This window comes from Emys orbicularis, chromosome 1 (assembly GCF_028017835.1).
Source record: "Emys orbicularis isolate rEmyOrb1 chromosome 1, rEmyOrb1.hap1, whole genome shotgun sequence".
NCBI classification, from domain to species: domain Eukaryota; kingdom Metazoa; phylum Chordata; order Testudines; family Emydidae; genus Emys; species Emys orbicularis.
Window position 1 is genome coordinate 195,422,333 of NC_088683.1, and position 25,249 is coordinate 195,447,581.

The following is a 25,249-nucleotide window of genomic DNA, read 5'->3' on the forward strand; positions in this document are numbered from 1 at the left end:
AACCTATTACAATGGGCTATGGCAAAATCCAGACCTCACTGAAGTCAAAGGGAGTAGAACTGGGATACATTTTTTGGCCAACATTTTTGGTGGCCCCAAAACTTTAATTTAATTTTTGTTTGTTTCAAATTGAGTTAAAAAAAGAAAAATCCAAAAAGTCAGTTTCAGGTTTGACATTCCAAACAGAAAAATCAAAGTATTTTGACAATTTCTCTTTGAAATTCCTTTCAGGTTTAAAGATTCAGAACCATTAACATGCTCGAAATCAAAATATTTCATTTCAGGTCAAACGAAACATTGTTAGACCCAAAATTAATTTTGACTTTTTGACTCACTCAGATTTTGGCGGCGGGGGGGGGGGGGGGGGGGGGATGGTGGGGAAGGGGGATTTCCAGTTTTTCAGAATTGCCAACAAACTGAAAAACCCAGTATTTACTCATTTCTAAATTGAAATTTTGCCCTTGACTTCAATAAAGGCCAGTTTTTTATCCTTCAATATTAAGTTCAGGAACTCATGTCAAGCATAGGTACAGCTAAACCAGTTTCTAAAACGAGTCTTGATACTGTTTTGTATTTTGCTAGTATGCACTACTGTGTCCATGAAGATTCAGTTTCAAGTTAAGGGGTATGTCTAGGGGTATGTCTGTACTGCAATTAGAAAACCTTGGCACAGAGTCTCAGAGCCTGGGAAGTAGGGATAAAAATTGTAGTGTATACCCTCAGGCTTGGGCCAGAGCTCAGTTTCTGAGAATCTGCAAGTGGGTCAGTCTCAGAATCTGGGCTCCAGCCCAAACCCAAACCATCTACACTGCAATTTTTAGCCCTGCAGGCTGAGCCCCACAAGTCTGAGCCATGCCACAGGTCTTTTATTACGTACATGTACATTATATGGATGCTAGTAGATCCTGATACAGAATTAATGTCATATGGCCTAATCTGGAGTCCACTGAACTCAGTGAGCTTTTGAGCAGGCCCATAACATGGATACAAAGAGTTATCTGGGCCAAACTCTAGACCTGTTTCTGTACAAGACTCACATATGCTTCACTTTACATACTGTGAGTAGTCTGATTGGCTTCAGTGGGACTAATGACAGTCTGTAAATTTGAGCACACATGTAACTCGTTGAAGGATCTGAATCTAATTTCAAGTCATGTTTAAAAACAGTGTTGTAAAAGCACCAGTTATTGGCTCAGACAGGGCATTAGAATAAGATGATGTCTGGTAAAATAACTATGTGACTAGTAACTTTGTCAAGATTTATGGTTCCCACATCCTATTCAATATACTTTAGAACTCCCACATTACAAAAGCGTAAGTCATAGATAGTACTAATTTTCATTTGATAAGTTTCCTTTGATCTCCAGTGAATTAAAGCTGTAAACTGTGGCTGCATTGCTACATACTATATTTTACTTTCTGGGATATTCTTTTTATTCTAATATCAAATGAAAGACTTTAGAATTTTGTCCCCATTTATCTTAGAGAATTTTCAGAATTTTGATTAATTGCACATCATAAATAATTTGATGGAAGGTATCAAATTAAGTTTTCAAGCCCCAAATGTCATATTTTGTATCATTCTCTTTTCCTCAAGGACCATTAAGGCTCCAAATATTTTCAGCATATGAGTAAGTAAATGTAACTTGACCCCAAAGGGTTATTATAATACATACCAAAACATAATACACTAAAATTAAACATTAAAACCCAGAAAAAGGCCACACAGGGTTTTAAAGAGAAACATGAAACAGACACATGAATACTGCAATCATTACTATACTAAAAATAGATTTATTTTAGCGTGTGGAACTTTTTGTATCAAGATAAAAGCTGGGAAATTGTTAGTACAAAGGAAATTGTAAGAATGAAGGAAAGAAAGAGGTCCAGAGAGAGTCCAGGTTTTGAGACACTCAAAATATTCACAGAGGCAAGCTGAATGGGAGTTTAGAGTGGATGTTTAGTGGTTAGGGCATGAACCTCCAACTCAGGAGACCCAGACCCAATTCTTTGCTATACCACAATGTGACTGTGGGGAAATCACTCAGGGTACATCTTCCAGCTGCAGTGTATATGTAATTCCCATCTCAGGTAGAAGTACACATTAGCTCTGCTTGAGGTAGAGAGCTAAAAGTATCAGTGTGCTTCATTAGATACCGAGGATCTTGGATGGGATTGTCCTTGGGTGGCTATCCCAAGCCACCGCAGCCACCACTATTTTTAGCATGCTAGCTCGAGCAGAGCTAGTGTGCATATATCTACCAGAGTTGGGAATTACACCTCCCACCTGCAGTGCATTCATACCCTTAATGTGTCTCTATGTCAATTTTCCCATCTGTAAAGTAGAGATACTAGTACTTGCCTACCTCACAGTGATCTTATGAGGACAGATACTGCATCTGAGTGCCTTAAGTCTTTAATGTAATGACTGCTATATATGTACCCCAGCTAGATAAACAGATGGCCATTCTGCTTGGAATTAAAGATGAACTGTTTGAAGCTGATCGCTTCAGTGGAGAAATCGTATTGACTAAAGATTGGTCCTTTTTCATAATCTCAATTTGGGCCATATAACGACAGGCCCTTATCTCTCCTTATGCAGGAAAGAATAGAGGGCCCAAGGATCCTCCACACTTGGCATGCCATATGCAAGGGTTTGTTAGAATTGCAGACTAGTCCCTCAATGAGCTCCCAGTGACACACATTGGTCTCAAAGGAATAGAGAGGGATGTTTCCCTGTTGCACTGGTCTGCAAAGCAAGACCAACATGCAGAATGAAGAGTATGCTGCACCCCAGGAAGTGAACTCTAAAAAAGGCATTCTGCCTCTGTCAGGACCTGAAGCCTGCAACACAGACCCATGTCTCAGGGCATGACAGAGTCTTTACTTCTAATCTTCAGTGTGACAAGAAAATGTGGCTGACACTGCAGAGGAAGAAAATCAACAACCCCCAAGGGAGACAAAGTTATTCATATGTGCCTGAACTTTGTGTTAAAGTACTGCAATGATGGGCATATAAAATAACTTAGTTATACCTGAATCAGACTCACGTATATGCAAAGAAAAGCTGACACCTAAGCATGCAAAAAGGACTTTAAAATTAGATATCTAAAATGGAAGTTTAAACGGCAGCTTAATTAAATATGGTATACAAAAGCTTTTGTTCCAGATTTTTGCTTTTATGCATATGCCTGGTTTGGGAAGTTAGTAAATGGTACAGATCTGTCCATAATTAATGAAAGAATCAAAGTGGGGGGCTATCCAAATGGATCTTTGAGATTATTGCATTGTATTGAAGACATTCAAGTACTTTATATACGACAGAGGAATCTGCAAATTAAACCTTGATGTAAGCAAAATTTATACATTTGCATTCAGTGGATGGTTACTAGGATAGCCTTGTCAGATTTCTTTTTTTAAAAAGCTTGTAGATTTGGGGCCAGATTCTCGGCTGGTGTAAGCAGTCTCCGCTGCTTTCATTTCAGTAAGCTATGCCACGCTACACCAGCTACACCAGGATCTGACCCTGGGTCTTTTTGGAATTACATTTTTTTACTGTGCTAGATTTACTGTATTTAATAAAAAAAAATCAAGAGGCAGAACACTGGCTATGTTTAGATGCAGAAATGAGAATTATCTTAGCAGCAGTAGATGCAACAGGGGGGCAATAACTCCTTCCATTATTACTGCAGAAATTGTGATTGAAAGCAGAGTCTGGGGCAGATACCCAAACACTATCAAGAGAATATTGTGAGCCAAATAAACACATTTCTGTCTTTTATTTTTTATTCTTATCTCCTTGATATTGTCATTAGCTGAAAAGTTTCAGCCTCTGTACTCAGTGGTATATCTGCAACTGCTGCTTCTGCAGCTATTGGCTTGAGGAAATTAAAATGTACTTAGCATTTCAGTAAACAGATTTACAGAATTTGGAAGTGGATTGGTATTTCCCTGGAAAATCTGATCGATAACTTTTCTGCTGTAATTGGGGAAAAGAGAGAAGCAAACTATAATAAAAGTATTTTTAAGGCAGCCCATAATGTCCCAACACGTTAGAACCCTACTCTTATTATTGTTATTACTTATGGTACTGGTTAACTACTGCAATCAATACTAAATCTCCATTGTGTTAAGCTCTGTACAAACATAGGAAGTTATAGTCCTTGTCCAGAGGGCTTTACGGGCCAAAGTTACATCACCATACTTTGGCCCATTTGTTTTAATATTGTTTTGCAGCCTCTCAGCCGGTAGCATGCTAATGTTCTTGTGGAATTGTAAAGAAAAAAAAATGTGTGCCAGATTCTCTAGTACCACAGAACACTGCTGGGTGCAAAAAAGTGGGGCAGGAATAGCAAAAGTGGCCTTATGTCACATTTATATTTCCTCAATCCAAGGCCATCCTGGAGCCGGTCCACTCACTAGCACAAGTTAGAGTGACCTTCAAGCTAGTCTACCCTGAGCCAGCTACCCATGGTTCCAGGGGACTATTATAGAATGAATCTGGCTCAGAGTACAGTATCTATGTGTAACAGACAGGAAAAGTGACCAATGAAATACTTACCTCCAGGTTTCCTTCCCATAGAGTACAACAGAATTGCATACCTAGTACTGGCAAAGAGAGTGCCAGTCTTAGGCTATCATCCAGGTTTATATTTTGATAAGACAAGATAACTGTGACAAATATAATTGAAAGTCAGATTTATCCTTTCAAGATAAATATGAGAAACAGTCCAAAGGACAAAGAAGGAGAAGTGAACCAATTCTTAAACTTTGATACCTACATTTGCACCTGCACATTTATTTGATGCCCAAAGATGGTTTCAGAACTCAAATGTGGAATTAGACATGAAAACTGAACTCAGACTTTAAGATCAGAGTTCTGAAAATCACATCTAACAGTGACATAATGAAAACATTTGCTAGGAGGTATAAAGCAGGTTTATTAGAAGTGCTCACTATATAAAACTCAGCCATCTATATATAAAACTCAGCCATCTATAATATGTAATCTTGGAAATCTTGTAGTAGTTTAGAGGGGTAGGGTGGCTTAACGAGGAAGTCCCTTTCATATACCACCAGTATGCGGTTGTCCTCCTGTATTTATTCCCCCCCCCCTTTGTTCCTTCACCACTGTAGAGTAAATTTAGTGTAGTGGGCAATAATTGTATACATTCTCTGAACATTCACATTCCCCTATCCTATCCAATCTTTTTCACAAAAGGAAGAAGGGAAGTACATTTGAAAAAAAGAGAGCCAATTTATGTAAGCCAATTTAGTGAGTCACATAATATTTCACTGAATTTCCTGAACTTTCTGGAAAGTTCAGAATTACATACAATTTAATTTAATCATACATAGACTTGTGGAAACCGGGAGTAACACCAACAAAGTCAATGAAATAACAGAATCAGACAAATTATCTTATTGTCTTTCTTTTGGCTTTCACATCCAATATAAGGCCAGATATTCAGATTGTATAAATCAACATACCACTGACTTCCGTGGACTGTGCTCACCTCTTGTGACCAGCGATATCACAAATAGTCCAACTTTAATGACAAATTCTATATTTGCCATGTGATACTACTGAACAACTTGCCAATGTAAATTATTTATTCTGAGATCAACTGGGAAATAGGGTGATTGTGATCAACAGAACAAGATGGAAAAGGTCTACAGCTCTAAAAGCGATATTCCAACCACATCTATGAAACAAAATTCCTTTAAAAATCATTAACGTTGTATTCAACCATAAATTATTTTTCCAAAAGGTCATGAAAAAATTTCCTCTAATGGAAAAGTGTGAAGTCACATTTCCCCCCAAACTTTTACTATAACAACTGTGAAGATTATCTGTACCTAAGGCCTGGTCTACACTATGACTTTAATTCGGATTTAGCAGCGTTAAATCGAATTAACCCTGCACCCGTCCACACAGCGGAGCCATTTATTTCGAAATAAAGGGCTCTTAAAATCGATTTCTGTACTCCACCCCGACGAGCGGAGTAGCGCCAAAATCGATTTTGTCAATTCGAATTAGGGTTAGTGTGGCCGCAATTCGATGGTATTGGCCTCCGGGAGCTGTCCCAGAGTGCACCATTGTGACCGCTCTGGACAGCAATCTGAACTCGCATGCACTTGCCAGGTAGACAGGAAAAGCCCCAGGAAAATTTGAATTTCATTTCCTGTTTGCCCAGCGTGGAGAGCACAGGTGACCACAGATACCACAGATACCTCAGCTCATCAGCACAGGTAACCATGCAGGCTGATAATCGAAAAAGAGCACCAGCATGGACCGCACGGGAGGTACTGGATCTGATCGCTATATGGGGAGAGGATTCAGTGCTAGCAGAACTTGGTTCGAAAAGACGAAATGCCAAAACTTTTGAAAAAATCTCCAAGGGCATGATGGAGAGAGGCCACAATAGGGACTCAGATCAGTGCCGCGTGAAAGTCAAGGAGCTCAGACAAGCCTATCAAAAAACAAAGGAGGCAAACGGTCGCTCCGGGTCAGAGCTGCGGACATGCCGCTTCTACGCCGAGCTGCATGCAATTCTAGGGGGGGCCGCCACCACTACCCCACCTGTGACCGTGGATTCCGGGTCGGGGATAGTCTCATCAGCTACACCTGAGGATTCTGCGGATGGGGAAGAGGAGGAGGAGGAGGAGGACGAGCTTGCAGAGAGCACACAGCACTCCGTTCTCCCCAACAGCCAGGATCTTTTTCTCAGCCTGACTGAAGTACCCTCCCAAGCCTCCCAAGCCAGTAGCCAAGACCATGACCCCATGGAAGGGACCTCAGGTGAGTTTACCTTTTAAAATATAAAACATGGTTTAAAAGCAAGCGTTTTTTAATGTTTAATTTGCCCTGAGGACTTGGGATGCATTCGCGGCCAGTACAGCTACTGGAAAAGTCTGTTAACGTGTCTGGGGATGGAGCGGAAATCCTCCAGGGACATCTCCATGAAGCTCTCCTGGAGGTACTCCAAAAGCCTTTGCAGAAGGTTTCTGGGCAGTGCAGCCTTATTCCGTCCTCCATGGTAGGACACTTGACCACGCCATGCTTGCAGCAAGTAATCTGGTATCATTGCCTGACAAAGCCTGGCAGCGTATGGTCCCGGTGTTTGCTGGCATTCAAGCAACATCCGTTCTTTATCTTGCTGTGTAATCCTCAGGAGAGTGATATCGCTCATGTTAACCTGGTTGAAATACGGGAACTTAATTAAGGGGACAGAGGTGGCCGTTCCTACTGGGCTGTTTGCCTGTGGCTGAAAAGAAATCCTTCCCTGCAGTTAGCCAAGCAGAGGGGGGCGAATTGGCCCTGAGCTTTTCGCGTTTGGCTAGCAGGGATCTTCCCTGTTACCAGCCACGCAGTCAGGGGAGGGGTACATTGATCATCCCAGGGAATTCATGGCGGGAGGGGGGGTCAGGGGGGTTAGTTTGGTTTCTGCAGGGATCTTCCCTGATACCTGCCACGCGGTGGGGGTAGGGATAAAGCGATCATCCCAGAGAATTGGGTGCGGGGGGGTTAGTTTGTCTTCTGCTGCTGAAGGTTAACAGGAAAACCGCAGCAGTCAACAGGCTTTGCTTGGTATGTGGGAAAGGAGGGCGCAGAAGCCGAAAGACAATGGCTTACCATGGCTGCCTGCAAGCTGAATTCTGTTGCCCGGACCTGCGTCAGTGATCTCTAACACCAAAGCTACAGGCACTCAATATTAAGATGGAAAATGTGACCTTGTACTGAAATCACATGTGCTATGTAATGTGAATAGTGTTTTTCACCATGAAAGAGTATAAGCATTGTTCTGTAAAATGTATCATTTTAAAAACTTCTCTCCTTTTTTTCAACCCTCCCTCCAGCAGCTGCAAATTTTTCAAGCCTCCCTCCTCCGTCCCGAAGGCTATCTCAGATAAGGCGGCATAGAAAGAGGACGCGAGACGACATGTTCACAGAAATAATGGAATCCACCCGCAATGAAAGAGCTCATTTGAATGAGTGGAAGGACACTGTATCTAAATTTAGGAAAGATGCCAGTGAACGTGAGGTCTTGAGGGACGCTCGAGATGAGAGGTGGCAGGCTGCAATGCTGGGGCTGCTGCGTGAGCAAACGGACATGCTCCGGCGTCTGGTGGAGCTTCAGGAACGGCAGCAGGATGACAGAGTGCCGCTGCAGCCGCTGTATAACCTCCCTCCCCCCTCACCATGTTCCATATCCCCCTCACCCAGACGTGTAAGAACGCGGGGGGGGAGGCTCCGTGCACTCTCCCACTCCACCCCAGTGGACAGCCCAACCAAAAGGCTGTCATTATATTGAATTTGTTCAGTGGCCTTTTACTTCCCTCCTATCCTCCTCCCAAACCTCACCCAGATTACCTTCTTGGTTCTCTCCCTATGTTTATAATCACTTAATAAAGAATACATGATTTTTAAATGATAGTGACTTTATTTCCTTTGAAAGAAAGCTGGGGGAACGGGGAGGGTGGGTTGCTTACAGAGAATGAATGAGTCAATAAAGGGGGCTGGTTTTCATGAAGGGAGAAACAAACAGAAATTTCACACTGTAGCCTGTGTGTGAAATTTCCAAATTTCAAAGCTTCTCTGATGCACAGCGCTTCCTGGTGTGCTCTTCTAATCACCCTGGTGTCTGGCTGCGCGTAATCAGCAGCCAGGCGATTTGCCTCAGCCTCCCACCCTGCCATAAAGGTCTCCCCCTTACTTTCACAGATATTGTGGAGCACACAGCAAGCAGAAATAAACAATGGGGAGATTTCTTTGGCTGAGGTCAGAGCGAGTCAGTAGCGATCGCCAGCGACCTTTTAAACGTCCAAATGCACATTCTACCACCATTCTGCACTTGCTCAGCCTCTAGTTAAACAGCTCCTGACTCCTGTCCAGGCTGCCTGTGTATGGCTTCATGAGCCATGGCATTAAGGGGTAGTCTGGGTCTCCAAGAATAACTATTGGCATTTCAACATCCCCAACGGTCATTTTCTGGTCCGGGAAGTAAGTCCCTTGCTGCAGCCCTTTAAACAGAGTAGTGTTCCTGAAGACGCGAACATCATGAACCCTTCCCGGCCAGCCTGCGTTGATGTTGGTGAAACGTCCCTTGTGATCCACAAGTGCTTGCAGCACCATTGAAAAGTACCCCTTGCGGTTTATGTACTGGGTACCCTGGTGCTCCGGTGCCAAGATAGGGATGTGGGTTCCATCTATCGCCCCACCACAGTTAGGGAATCCCATTGCAGCAAAGCCATCCACTATGACCTGCACATCTCCCAGAGTCACTAGCTTTTGTAGCAGCACCTCAGTGATTGCTTTGGCTACTTGCATCACAGCAGACCCCACAGTAGATTTGCCCACTCCAAATTGATTCCCGACTGACTGGTAGCTGTCTGGCGTTGCAAGCTTCCACAGGGCTATTGCCACTCGCTTCTCAACTGTGAGGGCTGCTCTCATCTTGGTATTCTGGCGCTTCAGGGCGGGGAAAGCAAGTCACAACGTTCCATGAAAGTGCCCTTATGCATGCGAAAGTTCTGCAGCCACTGGGAATCGTCCCACACCTGCAACACTATGCGGTCCCACCAGTCTGTGCTTGTTTCCCGGGCCCAGAATCGGCGTTCCATGCCTATAACCTGCCCCATTAACAGCATGATCTCCAAAGCGCCGGGGCCCGCGGTTTGATAGAATTCCATGTCTATATCCTCATCACTCTCGTCGCCGCGCTGCTGTAGCCTGCTCCTCGCCGCCTGGTTTTCCAGGTTCTTGTTCAGCATAAACTGCACGATAAGGCGCGAGGTATTTACAATGTTCATGACTGCTGTCTTGAGCTGAGCGGGCTCCATGCTTGCCGTGGTATGGCGTCTGCACTGTTCACCCAGGAAAAAGGCGCGAAACGGTTGTCTGCCGTTGCTTCCTGGAGAGGGGGGAGGATATACCCAGAACCACCCGCGACAATGTTTTTGGCCCCATCAGGCATTGGGATCTCAACCCAGAATTCCAATGGGCGGAGGAGACTGCGGGAACTATGGGATAGCTATGGGATAGCTACCCACAGTGCAACGCTCCAGAAATCAACGCTAGCCCCGGTACATGGACGCACACCACCGAATTAATGTGCTTAGTGTGGCCGCATACAATTGAATTTATACAATCTGTTTCCCAAATTCGAATTATATAAATTTGGATTAATCCCGTAGTGTAGACATACCCTTTATGAGAACTAGTTAAAATAAAACAGATTTCATGACAGAACTTCATAGAGCATCATAATAGTCATTAATCTCCATACAATTGTTTTCAGTTTCTTCAACAATATTTCATGTGTAAGCAAGTCCAAGTTCTTGAAGAACCCCAGGCATTAGCTAGCACACACTTTTTCAGCAACTTCAGTACGAGCATTAAAATGCTGTGAACTGAACTGAATGAAAAAAGCTATAATATCTTTGCAAGTATCTAAGCTTAGTTTTAAATTAGCACTTTTAGTACATTGAATTTTCATTGAGAGGAACTACTTATACTTATCACTCTTATAATATAACAAAGTGCAGTAGATAGTGTTTTCTCATAAGAGAACTACAGTGAATAGAGGCTATTTCCCCCCAACTTATCTATGCAACTATTAGTATATTTGGCAGTGTAGCTCTCAAAGGAGAATATCCTACCCCTTCTCCCACCCCAAAAAAAGTAATACTGGGAAAATATTCAGTGCCACCCAATTCCCATATTGCATAGACTACTCTGAAGAAAACAGTTACTCTGGAGAATTTGATGGTGAACTTCTATTCTAAGTTCTTATATATCCTTGACCACCAGTATCTGAGTGCCTTCTAGTACTACATTAAGCAATGACTAGCATCTCCCAAATGTGGTTGATTCTCTCTCTCATTCTCTTTGCAGGGGGGGGGAATATATGTGCAGTGTAGTTTTTTTGTAGGGTTTTCATTTTGTGTGTGTGTGTGTTTTTAAATATACACATTGCTATGCACTTATACGGGAGAAGGCAGGTTGAAATTGTACACATTGCACTCAGAACAGAAGATCTGTGAGGTTTAATGGTCTTTAGTTCCTGTGGCAGTTCATTCCACTGTCTCAGACTGTCTCAGGAGATAGCTCTGTCTCCCACATAGATTAAGCTTTATTTTTATAGTAGAAAGTTCCATTGTGTCAAAAAAAATGGAGTTGTGAACCACGGTCCTCATCCTTTATCTTTAGCCAGGTATCTGTATCTGTGGGGTATCCTAAGCCTGAACCATTGAGCACCTTGAAGATACGGATCAAAATGGAGAATTTGGTTTCTGTGAGAAGACAATGGAGAGAGCAGAAGTCAGGTTTGGGTTGAGGTAATGCTGCTCTAAAATTAATCAAGTGGTCTCAATTCTGAACGTTTGGTCTCCTCTCCAAAGTACATATCTGCTGAAATTTTCCTTTCCAGTTGGCATCTTAGCTGCAGCATAAATCTCTATTGCACATTCAGAAATGACTGTGGTATCAATGGAATCATGCAGTATATGCACTAGAGATTTACAGTAATGTCATTATAAGTCCTCATTTGAAATACTGTGTAACATTCTGGTCATCCATGTTCAAGAAAGATGAAGTCAAATTGAAACAGATGCTGAGAAGAGTTACTAGAATGATCAGGGGAATGGAGGACCTATCTTATCAGAGGAGACCAGAAGAGCTTGGCTTAAGTCTCACAAAAAGAGTCTGAGAGGGGATCTGATTGCCTTCTGTAGGTACATTCCCTCCCAACCACCCCCCATTTATTCTAGGAGATTCTCTTATCTCCTTCCTCTGAAGCATCAGGGATGGTCACAACTAGGGATGGGACACTGGGCAGGGTGGGGCCAGGGCTCTGAGGTGGCATCAGGGATTTTCTCTCTCAGGTGCTTAGCTGGCTGGCTCTTGCTTATGTGTTCAGAATCTAACTCGGGGTGAAAGTAACTTAAAGTACTTACCGATACTCCTAAGTTTTCAGAGAGGGAACCTCTTCTCCAGGGATGCTAGTGGCAGGACAGTGGCAGACCAGACATTTACTTTTTCTGAGTTCCATACAGCAGATCTAGGTAGTGGTGATTCATCCCCCTTTACCCAGTCACTTTCTCATACTCTGTGCAGGAGACCTAGGCAGTGAAGTGCCCTTTCTTCCACAAGTTTCACACTATTTCTTTGCCTAGGTTCACTTACCCTTCCACACACTAAGTTAGCTTGTTCAGCAAACTAATTACACTATTACTATTTAAAATATTTTTAAAGGGTTGATGTGACATTACCTAGAATGGACTGCCAATAATATTCTTTAAAAAAATTACAACTCATAATTCTGGTCAATATCATTATTACTATTACACAGGCATGTAAATACAGCTTAAAGCCTATTCAGTTTTCTGTATCACAGCTTATGCATCTTGCTTATTGTTTTACTAGTATGGTAATACTGAGAACCATATGTACATGTTTATAAATAGCAACCATTAACTCACTTGCAATGCAGACAGTATTACCATAATGTTAAATAGAATCTTTATTAGTTCAGGCTCATTATCTTAACAATTTCAGAAGGAACAAGAATATCAATGTGATCAGATGTCTCCTTGTCCCTTAAAATTGAAATATATTGAAGTTTAATTTCAACAATATAATAATGCTTCCAGCTACAGTTCATGCTGGAAACTTTTCTTTTACAGGAGTTATTGAAACATATTATACAATATTCACCTGGGGGGCAGAAGTTACTTTGTATCCGAATTGTGCATTCCAACACCTTATATTTGAATCTAAGGGTTTTTCTTAAAGTACAACTGAGCTTATTAATTGAAATCATTGCTCCAAGCATTCCTAGCAAAATATGATTTTAAAGTCATACATCATGAAAAATTAAAGTAGTCTTTTCAGGAAAATAAGATTTTTAGCAAAAGAAAAGAGGCATAAAATTCCTTTATGCCACTTCTCATTAATAAAAGCACTAAGATTATGCAAATCATAATTGCATCTTAGATTATTGTCCTGGAAATATGGATCCCCCAAGTCTTCTCTGAAGACCTGTATCATTTCTATCAGTTGGTGTTGTTATAGTGCTTAAGTATTCTGAATGACTTTTTTCATAGAACTATTATTTGAAAGAACCTACTTAATGTCAATGCTCTCTGTACTCCATTTATTCAAATACTTTGCTTTGTAAATTAGGCTTTGATGCTATAAAATAGGGCTTCCTTGAAAGCATTCTGAATTTTCTATATTAGCTGGGCTGTCTACCTACTCCATCTTCGTACTTAGGGCATGTCTACACTAAAAACATATGTCAGCTTAACGTAAGTCAACATCCAGCCTCTGCATTAAGTAAGTCAGTTGTGTATGTCCATACCATACTCATTGTGTCAGTGGAATGCACCATCACTATCAGTGTTTGCATCATACACAGATTAGTGCATGCTGGGTAGCTATTCCACAGTGCAACTACCCACAGGGGGTAGTGAGAAGGTTTTGCAATACCTTATGAGGGGGGGAGAAATAGGAACATGGCTTCATCTCCCCATGATGCGGTTTTCTCCTTCCCTCCCTATCAACAGCAAACAACCAATTTTTACTCCTTTTTTCCCCAAAAAGCTGGACTTAGCCACACATAGCCCAAGAAGCATGGAGCCTGCTCAGCTGTACACTCTTGTGAGTGTTACAAACACCTTGTGCCTTAGCATGCAGTATTTCCAGATCAGAGGCAGGAGCAGCCATGTGGAACATAGCAATGTCCTTCAAGCAGCCCTGCTGCAAGCCACAGAACAAAACAATTCCTGGTGGCTGCTGGCAGTCACACTGACTGGTGAGATCACAGTGTTATGCAGTTATGAGATGATAAGCAGTGGCTGCAGAACTTTTGCCTGCATAAGTTCTTTGTGCAGAGCTTTCTGCAGCCCTGACGCTCAGCAACACTAAAATGAGACCTGCTGACATCGGAAAAGTGAGTGGTGATCACTTTGTGGAAGCTTGTGATGCCAGACTGCTACCAGTCAGTGGGGAATCAATTTAGAGTTGGTAAATCCACCATGGAGCTATTGTGACCCAAGTGTGCAGAGCCATTAGTCAACTTCTGCTAAGAAGGGTAGTGACTCTGGGTCTTGTGCAGGACATAGTGGATGGTTTTGCTGCAATGGGGTTCCCTAACTGCAGTGGGATGATAGATGGCACACACATCCTTATATTGGTGCCAGACCACTTTGTTACTGAGTATGTAAACTGAAAGATATTTTTCAATGATGGTGCCTGCTGTGATCCACCAGTGCTTGTGTTTCACTGACATCAATATGGGGGGGGGGGAGAGAAGACCATAACCATTTATGATCTTGAAATACCAATGATGATCTTGAGAGACCCAGCCTCCCCTTGTTCCCATGGCTCATGAAGCTGTACGTCAGCCACCCTGACAGCAGTAAGGAGCGGTTCAACAATAGGCTGAGCAAGTGCAGAATGGTGGTGGAATGTGCCTTTGGATGTTTAAAGGGTCACTGGCATAGTTTACTAGATTAGACCTCAGTGAAAGCAATATCCCCATTGTTATCACAGCCTGCTGTGTGCTCCATAATATCTGTGAGGCAAATGGAGAGACGTTTCTGCAGGCGTGGGGTATGGAGGCAGATTGGCACACACTCCTGTGGCTCATTACTCAAATGGGTTTTCAAAGCCTCCCAGAGACATAGAGCTCCTTGCTGGACTCTTCTTATTGTCCTGGCATCAGATGACAGCTAACTTTGAGCAGCCAGTTATCTGCATTGTGCCTGCCCACACCATCCCTTCCATTGCATAAGTTTCCCTGTGCCCTGCCCCCCATGATTGGAATAAACAAGGAGCCTTTCTCAAAGTGTTGACTTTTATTGTACACACAAAGAACTGAAAGAACAGGAAAATAAGTTAACCTTGTGTAAACGGTCTGATAATATTGGGGGGGTGGGGAGAGACAAGACAAGTCAGCTTGTCTTTGAAAGCACAGTAGTCTTGACCAAAGGTCTTGGAATGGGCACCTTTTGTTATTGGTACCCTCCCTCAGTGTTAAGTGTAAGGGATACTCAACTTCCTCTCCCCTCCCCCGCCTCCTGGCACGTTTGGAGGAGGGGGGTTGGGAACAAGTAGATATTTGCAGGCAGTTCTGCAGGGAATGCAGAGGGAGTCTAGCCTCAAGCTTCTTTTCTTCAATCTCAACCAGATGCCTCAAGAAGTCTGATTGGTCCTTCATAATCCACAGCATCTCTTCCTGCATGACATGCTCCTGCTCCTGGGATGCTCGCCTGCTCTCCATGTCCACATCCAGTTTCTCTGAGAGTGAAGTCCTCTGGGCTCTCAGCTCCATTTCAGCTATCCCAGAGGCATTCATTATCTCGCTGAACAGGTGATCTTGCAGTCTGTTTTTCCACCTTCTAATCTGCAAAAGTCTGTCTCCTGGTGTGGAAGATGCACCGAAGGACAAGCTTTCCGCTGTAAGGCATGCAAAACACAAGGCAACTATTGTCAGCGCATACCCTAGTTCTAGTGCAAGGTTGCTATTTTAAACAAAATACTCCCCTTATGATGTTCTGGCTTGCACTTGAATGTAATCAGAATCCCTAGCTAGTCAATTAACTGATTTGCTGTTCCAGACATGATGAGTCTTGCTCTGCAGCATGGGCCATAGGCCTTGTGCTGCAACTTGTGGCACACCTGTGTCGGGAGCACAGGTGGGCAGTTGGACAATGCCCCCTGCCTCTAGCAACATGGACATCACTTTGAGACCAGCGTTAAGCCACCCATACTTGCTATCTATTTCCCTGGTGGCTCTGGGTGGGGAGGGAGAGAAATACAGGAAGCCCACTCCCTCCCAACCCCCCTTCCCTTAACACTGCTGGTAGTAGATGCCAATCCCTGCCAAACAAAGCAATGGCATGTTGGGGACAGCATGGTTGAGGAACCCAGAATTCACCATGGGGAGTGGATCACATGCTCTATTGTTTGCAGTGCAAGTACTTGCAATGAAAACTTCCACTGTTTCCCCTAGGTGGCCCTATGTGATAGTCTCCTGAGGGTTACAATGGTGGCTAGGGAGCAGATGCTGCAAGAGTCTTGGTACAGACCTGGTCATTATGCTACTATGCTCTGTACAGCAATGATACCAACAAAGTTAAGTCTGGAATGGTGTGGGAAAGTTTCCTAGTGTGGTGGAAGAAATAAGGCAATCATCCCCAGGAACTTTCTGCAAAGGATTGCAGAGAACCTGCATGAAAGCTTCCTAGAGATCTCCATGGAGGATTTGTGGGCCATCCCTCTGTGTAACTGGAGTAGACACCAGGAAGCAGATACCATTGCACCTCATTTTTAAACATAAAATAAGTGCATGTAGCCTCTACAGTTTCATTGGAAATGTGTACTCACCAGAGGTGCCTTCCCCAGCATCATGTTTGGCCACCATGCTGTCCTGTGATTGGTTGGGCTCTGGGATTAAAAACGGCTCCTGGCTCTCGGGAGAGAATGGATCCACTGCTTGCCTGTCTCTTCTTCTTCTCCTCCTGAACCTCCTCCTCGTTGTTGCCTGAGGTGGCCCAAGACTCAGACTCCTGGGAGGTGTCTACACTGCATTTGGGAGTATAGTGGGGTCAATCGCATCCAGCTCATTGTAGAAGCGGCATGTATGTGGGGCAGAACCAGAACTACTGTTCACCTCCCTTGTCTTCTGATATGCTTGCTGAAGTTGTTTTTGATGCTATAGGCAAGTTAGGTTGGTCAACTTAAGGTGGCTTTTGTTGACTTAAGTTTGTACTGTAGACTAGGCCTTATTCATATTTCCTATGCTTTGGTTAACAAAGCTGTCTGAGATTCTATCATTAAGGTTTGGAAAAGTTTCAGAACTGGACAGCTTCTGCACTGATACTATTTCTGAACATCAGGAACAGTGTTCTAGAGTTTGCTGTCAAAAGAGCTAAAAAAGTCATTCAACTTTGAATTTCATGGGTTTTTAAATCAACTTATACATCTGAATGTGCTTTCTCTTGTATGTTTGAGAACTAGTGCCTCATTATAAAATGCTATAATGATTTGATGACTGAAAATTTTAATATAAAAATAAAGATAAAGATAAAACAAACTTTAAATAATATTTTGCAGTTGTTAAAGATGCATCTTTGTGTTAGAATACATACAAATATGTGGTGCCATCTTTCATGAGACTGGAAAAAGTTCAGAGAACCTTTTTTAATCTGTTGCAAGGGTTATCTTATTTCATTGTACACCTTGGAATTTCAGTGCATGGTTTAGCATCAGTTTGAATCAACCATATAGAGAGGTTTTTCAGTTATCAAGTTGATATATTGGAAGTATATTAAGTGAATAAACACCAGTGAATGGCATAGTAATAGTTATTCTGATAAGATTCAATTCATGTCTTAAAAGACTAACACCTAAGGTGACCAAAAGGCTTAATTTTTTACTTAAAAGAAAGTGAAGTTTCTGTACAGGGAGATGAGCTAAGAATTATCAATAATGAATGGTCAAATTGAATGATCCAAGGGCGAGCCGACTGGCCATCTCATTCTTTTATAGTCTTAAATGATTAATATGAAAAGCACATCATAAAACTACACCATTATAACACAGGGCATCTACTGGGCAGCTCTATTGACTGGGGCATACAGAACAGCATGATTGGCAATCCCAGTGCCTCAGGGACCCACTTTTTTTTTTAAGACAGGTATTTTCCCCACGACTGTGGTATAAGCCTGGACATCCATTAAAGCTGTCAGGCTAGGAGACAAAGGTAAGAGCTCAATGAGAAACAACGTTTCCTACCCAAATCTTTCAACATGAACCTATTTTTTATATTTTGCTCTTTGCAACCAAAAAAGAAAATAAACACTCAGTTAAAGGATGAAGGTTAAAAGTACTTTTTAACATATTTAATAAGCATTGCAGTTTTTTTTTTAAATTACAGCTTCAAAAGAAGTCAGAAGGGGTTTTTTTTTTAAACGTCTTTGAGTCAGCCAAATGTATTCCCTGCCCCTACATTTGCTGGCTAACCTGTCTGGATGGTGGAGTTTTAATCATATTTGCTAGCCACAACATATGTTATACCCTCCCCTCCCCACGCATGAGTAGGTATTGTGTTCACAGTATTGTTGGGAAGTTGTTAGCGGAATGTATTATGTTCTTCCCATAATTCTCGTCACCCGTGCTAATTATTCCATTAGACTTCGCAAAGCTGAAGTCAGCTTTGGCATGGGAAAAATAGGAAACTTGTCAGACAAGATACATGAATGTTCTGCCCTCGTGTAAGCATGGGAAGTACCTTCAAGGGCAGCCGTCTTGGAATGTAATATCCAAAAACACAGATAAGGAAAGGTACCAGAAAAAAATCAAGATGAAAATTTACCAATCAACTTTTTTAACCTTGGGTGACTTGTAGCTTGTAAACAATCATGCTGTAAATATGGCAGCTTTTGAATGCATATTTTGGAGCATATTTGTGTAAGGTGAACAGAATGTTGAGAACTGCTTCCCAGAAGCACTGATAAAGCAATAAAATACAGACAGGAAAGTTAATGTTGTCTTTAGCCTATTTGGCTAAGCTTGTTTAGTTCATCTCTTAAAACAGTCTTAATACGAGCCTACAAGCGTAGTCAAGCAATTGGCTATATGGTTAGCAACAAATGGCTTATAGCTCTGCTTATTCTCTCCCTTAGATATGACTCAGTCTGCCCCATCCTCACAAATGGGGTCCGGCCAGCCCATATACCTTATATTGAAAACAAGCATATGGGAATAATGGAGAACTCACACTGTATGAGGAATGCCTGATGGTCCATCTCACTCTAGGTTACAATACCATAATATCCAAGCATCGATTCATCTGACAAAAATGACAATGCAGAGTTTTGTCTGAGTAAGTTTAATCTACGTTTAAACAAGTAGCACCTACGGTCCAGCTCTCAGAAAAGCAAATAACTGGAAAAAGTAGGTATTTCTGCACACTATTAGCCAAATTTTCCCCTTTCATATAAGTGGTATAGAGGTCTTTGCAGACTCCTCTCAGAGTTATACCCAAGCAGAGCAGTGCAGAATGCACCTTAGCATCTTCTCTAACCTAGGCGAGTTTAGAATATGGACAACAGTAGAGGATGTAGTTTCAGGATGCCTGGGAGTTCCAGGTAAGAAGAAAGTGAATTATAAGCAGAAGTATTTAGTGCTGGTAAATGCACAATACACAATAGAACACAAACAAAATATTCAGATGAATGGAGTTACGCCAGCATAAAACTAGAACAACAAACTGGTGAATCAGTCCTTGTGATGTATCAAGGTTTTTATGCTGTCTTTATCAGCATAATACCTAGTCATCTAATTAAACAAAGCTAACTTACTGGGGGATTTGCTTATGAAGGAATGGAGCATTTGGCCATATTTTATTTTTTATATAAATGAAAGACTATTTTAACAATGTGCCCATCAGATGACTGTTGAACAATAACATTTCTAATGTCATGCTACTTCCTTCTCTGTTTACGCATTCATAGGAATCCAATTTCTTTTCATGGTGATGTGCATTTGCTTTTTAAATTATTCTGAGTCTACTGATAGGGCTGATCATGCAAGCAGTGCTCACATATAAATACGGCAATATATTTGCAGAAAGTGAATTTCAGATTTGTCTTAAATGGGATTAGATGACCGATTTCAAAAAGCTAAACTCATGCAACAAGAAATACGTGTTATGTAGGTATCTAATCAGAATATTTAGATTGCTAAAGTCAAAAACTCAAAGTAATCTGATTAACATGCTATCAGCCAAAAACCACTTGCAGAAATTATTCAGTGACAATTTGAGAAATTAAAGAAAAATCATTTCTAGACAATTCACAGCAAATAACTTATTGTTTTTTTGTTAATTGTTTGCCCACTTCCATGATTAGTATGTAAATTTCATTTACATACTAATGAAAATATGGTAATGTAATGCCCATGTAATGAAATTTTTATGTTTCCATACTGGTACATTTTACAATATATAAAATTTAATATTTTCTTATTTTTATGACCAAGAGATCACAAATCCCTTTACAAAAGAATTCGTTAAATGGGTAATGGAGTAGCTGTTCTAAGCAAACCGAGCATCCACAAGTGGCCTCACATGAACATAAAAACATATAAGAGTGGCCATAGTGGGTCAGACCAAAGATCCATCTAGCCCAGTATCCTGTCTTCCAACAGTGGCCAATGCCAGGTGCTCAAGAGGGAATGAACAGAACAGGTAATCAAGTGTTCCATCCCATCACCCATTCCCAGATTCTGGCAAACAGAGGCTAAGGACACCATCCCTGTGCACCCTAGCTAATAGCATTGATGAACCCATCTTCCATGAACGTATCTAATTCTTTTTTGAACCCTGTTATAATATTGGCCTTCACAACACCCTCTGGCAAAGAGTTTTACAGACTGACTATGCATTGTGTGACAAAATTACTTCCTTTTGTTTGTTTTAAACCTGCTGCCTATTACTTTCATTTGGTGACCCCTAGTTCTTGTGTTATGAGGAGGAGTAAACATTCTGTTTGCTTTTTTGACAGTCGCTGCACATTGAGTGGATGTTTTCAGAGAACTATCCACAAGGACTCCAAAATCTCTCTTTATTGGGGTCTAAATTAGCAGTTATTTTATATGTATAATTGGGATGATGTTTTCCAATGTGCCTTACTTTGCATTTAACAACATTGAGGTCTTGGACATTAAAATCTGTTTTAATGAGAGAAAATATTAGCGCAGTGATGGGAAAAAATTGCAAGAGATTGAGATTTGTGTGAAATAGTCTTCAGCTGGCAGGATCTTTGAAGTCAGTGGAATGATACTAACTTATACTAGCTAATTATCTTCCCCACAAGAGTTTGAGTACGTCAGACAAGCATCCAGATTACCCAAACCTTGTGGAGAATCTTCCCTCATAATAGCTTCCCCAAGTTATCGTTATGGGGCCTCCCCTCTCTTCTGATGGTGTCAGAAACTCTTGAGAATAGGCTCTCCGTGCCTTACTACAGGCAGCATTGACAGTGCACGAGGTAGAAAATCCACCACATTTGAACATCAGCTGCAGACACGAGTGCAAGTCAGAAGGATCCTTAATTCAAATAAAATTTAGAGATTGGGGATTTCAAACATCACAGCAGCACCCTTCTCTTAAATGCAGATATCAGAAATGGATTTGGTGTAAGATATGCACCCCTGCCCTTTAGAGTTAGATACAAATGTGCTTTTAACTAAGTCATAAAAACAGTTTATGCCATTTGTGTGACTCATGTATAAAACGTTCAATGATCACTAGTTTCTTAATTATGTATATGTCTGTCTATGAATTCTAGAGCTTCTACAAATAGTTTTTGCTGAAGTTAACATTAGAGTTGCTCAGGAGTTTCCTCACTGTTTTTGCTGTTATTGGAAAATGTCTATTCTGGGACAATTGAGAGATTTGTCAAAACCAATTTGGGTTTTTCTTTGCGGGAGGTTCAAAATTGAAGTGAGATATTTCAATCAACCCAGTCCAAAAAAACCTGGATTGTTTTCAAAAAACGTTTCATCCTGATGCGTGTCAAAAATTCTCATGGGCTGGGAAAAAACATTTTCCTGCATGACTTTAATAATAATACTAAAAAAAAAAAAATCACACCAAACAAACCCCACACTCACTCCTAAAATAAGTTTTTTTAATGAAAATGGTTTCCTTTCTTAATAACGGGACTTGTCTTTTTTGTCATCAGTTAGGTTTACTGTTGATGCAGAAATAGTATTTTCCTTTGGGCATCACCACAACCTCATGGATTATAATATTACTTCTTACATATTGTAGCTAAATTACTTCAAACAGATTATGTTATAAGAAGATTTGCATGATAAATGGATGCTTTGTTTCCAAGATGGCTGACAAGAGAACTCAATTAATACAAAACACATGTTCATATAACAAAGGCACCACAACTTTCCTTGGAAAGATGATTAATGTTATGAGATTTATTAAGCTGATTGCTAACAAGCAAATATTGTTTTATTCAATTATAATTTTCCTTGCAAAATCACCACTCTTTTGGTTTCATATACAAGCAATACTAATGCTATGTAAGAGCTAAGTACTATTAAGAACTTCAGCTACCTTTTGTTAAGGTATACAGTAGTATAGTTAGGGCATGTTTGCTCATTTCTTGAATGCATGGAAATATGGCAATATTTGGTATAAAATTAATAAAATAAGGACCATAAAACTACTTACACATATTGGGCCAGATATGCACCTGGTGTAAAGTGATGCACCTCTGAAGTCAATGGAGCTATGCTGAATTACAACAGCTATTGATCTGCCTCACTGTTTCCAGAAGTACTGTTTTAAGTTAACACAACCCTGCAGAAGACTTGTGTGTTTAATAAGCATATGCATAGTCCTATTAGAGGACTACTCAGATGTTTAAAGTTAAGCACGTACATAAGTCCTTGCAGAACTGGAGATTTAGTTGGCATTGGTGTTTGGTTAAAATTACTCTATTTCTCGTTTGCGTATTAACAGCCATTGTGCTTTCGTGACTAGTTTCAAGGAAAAATAAAGGGAAAACTGTCATTTCTGCATTTTCAACATGTAGTCCAAATTAAAATTCAGCATTTACGGTACAGACTAAAATGCATATGTATTTTATCCTTCAGTTTTCACATGCTCTCCTTAGGGTTAGAAAGGCAGCATTTTTAACAATGAGTGAAGACTGCCATCTTCTGACTCCCACAGTAAAGCTGTACAATTAAATGAACAGCTTAGCCAACCATGCTAATCGTGTAAGTGTTTCCAGCTGGAAAATCACTGGGCCACTGGACTGCTTTGCAGTCCTGGAGCCCCGCTAGTCATTTACACCCACCCAATGTGCTACTTCAACCCTGATGGGAGTTGCATGTAGCATGCCTATTCCCCTACTCTACCCCAGAGGAGGGATATGGGATACTAATCCGCCTTTTCATTAAGGCTGATTCCAAAGTCTTCACAGATATTATATATTACAGTAATTCTGCCACAGTTAGTCAGTTGGCCAAATAACTAAAGCTTCCCGTTATTTCATCAAATGACTTTCCTTTGTGCCTACGACCAAATGATTACATGGTGGTTTTCAAGGTTGCAAGTGGAAATTATGAACCTGATTTATTGTAAACCAGAGGAAGTTAGGCACCTAAACATCACTGGTGTCTTTGAAAAATCTCCACCTAAAGCTTTCAGACATTTCAAGTTTAAAACAAAGTAAATACTAGGTATTTGACCAAAAGCCTCAAGCTGTTCGTTGAAATTACCACAAGTAAAATAGACATATTGCAAAGACCCTGGGCCAGTGAGAATACACAACCAAAAAAGTTTGGCAATTTTGCCAAAAAACATATCTGTAACTTAAATAAGTAAATAGGGTAACAAGAGTAGTTCTGGTTAGATGTCACCTTCCCCACTTTCATTACTGCCAGAACAAACTGCCTACACCCTTATTTATATTCACCTTCTGGGCATACTAACTACCCAGAGCAGAACAAGACCACTTGGCGTATTTGTGCAAATGTGAGATCTACCCTATGCTGGATAGTGCACAGGAAAACAAAGCTCACAGCTAACGCTTGGACCATCCCACAGATCCAGCCACCATTGCTGTAGAAGGTAGGTTGATGTCTAATCTACAGCAAGAACAATTTATTCCATCCTCCTCCCGCTTTGAGACCCTCCCATTGCCACCCACAATGAGTTTAATATTGCCAAGGATAGTTTAACCCGTCTGAGGTAGTTTTGACATGTTCAACTCCCATAGAACCTCACGTTAATTTGATCTGTAGAACATGATAAATGAGTACAGGTTTTGAATACTGCACAACACAACCCATGCAATTAGTTCAGTCTTGAAATCTTCCTTCCCCCACAAGTACTTGTGAATACTCAAGATCTGAAAACATAACTACAACCTACAAGACAGAAACAAGTGAACTCAGCACTGTCCCATGTAGCCATTAGCCTTTATGAAAGAAATTGTGAGATGTGTTGTGATTGGGGGGCAGAAAGAAGAAGCCTGCATCCATCTGTCACTGCCACCCTTCATGGGAGTTGCCCCTCACATCAACCAGCCAAACTTTGGTGACCTTTAGAGGTACCTGTAGTAGTTCCCCCGACTAGGAAGTGTTAGCACTGGTTCAGAGGAGGCCTAACCTCCTGATCTTTCCTCGCAGTCCAATGCTGCCTACTTTTGCACACTAGAGAGCAGCTTTCATCTAATAACCACAAGTAACATATGGTTTATACTTTAGGAGGCTACTTATTTATAGTATTAGAAGTGCTTATCTAAGCTCTTGTTACCTGTATCAATATGAAAGAAAACAAAAGGATAGATATCCTTCATATAGAGAGTGTTCTACCACCCAACCCATTTCACAACAACCTACTTAATAGTGTCATAAGGAAGGACTATGTAAGACCACACCAAAACTTGGCACCCCAATCCTTCAATGCAGTCATCCTTCAGGAAAATCCCAAGAGACTGGATCAATGTTGAAGACTGACACATCTGGCTCAGCCACACTATGAAGACCAATGGAAAAGAATCTTCCAGCAGAATGCTCCCTTTAGAATAAAATACAAAACATCTCTACCGATAACAGCTGTGGGATCGCTTAAAGAGAAGAGCAGACTTTACTTGACGGTGCATATGAACCTTAGGTAACATCAGCTCTTCATAATTTTTTCAAAGAGGAGACTCTTATTTGAACTCCTTGGGCTGTGATCATTACTGTCAAACCATTAGATACTATTGTAAATATAAACAAAAACAATAGAGACTCCACCAAAATCAGGGCCCCCAGTGTACTAGGCACTGTACCACATATTAAAGAGACTAGTGGGAGAAAGGAAGTATCTCCATTTTACAGAGAGATTAAGTGAGTTGTCCAGGGTCACAAAGTCTAAGAAAGAGCCAGGATTTGACCACAAGACCAGCCTTCCTCTCTTCCACACATTGAACACCAGAGAAGATTTTCATTGAACAGTTTTGCTGACAGATACATCCTTATCAGAATTTACATCACTGAGAATCAGTTGCACAGATTTTCCAGGAGGAATGAGAAAAATTCAGTCTGTAGCAGACAAACATATATAGTGTTCCATCTCAACTTCAGTCCATAAGTGGAATGAGTGCCATTTATGTTTTCCCCTTCACTGACCAGCAACTATTTTGATCAGAATTTCACTGTTGT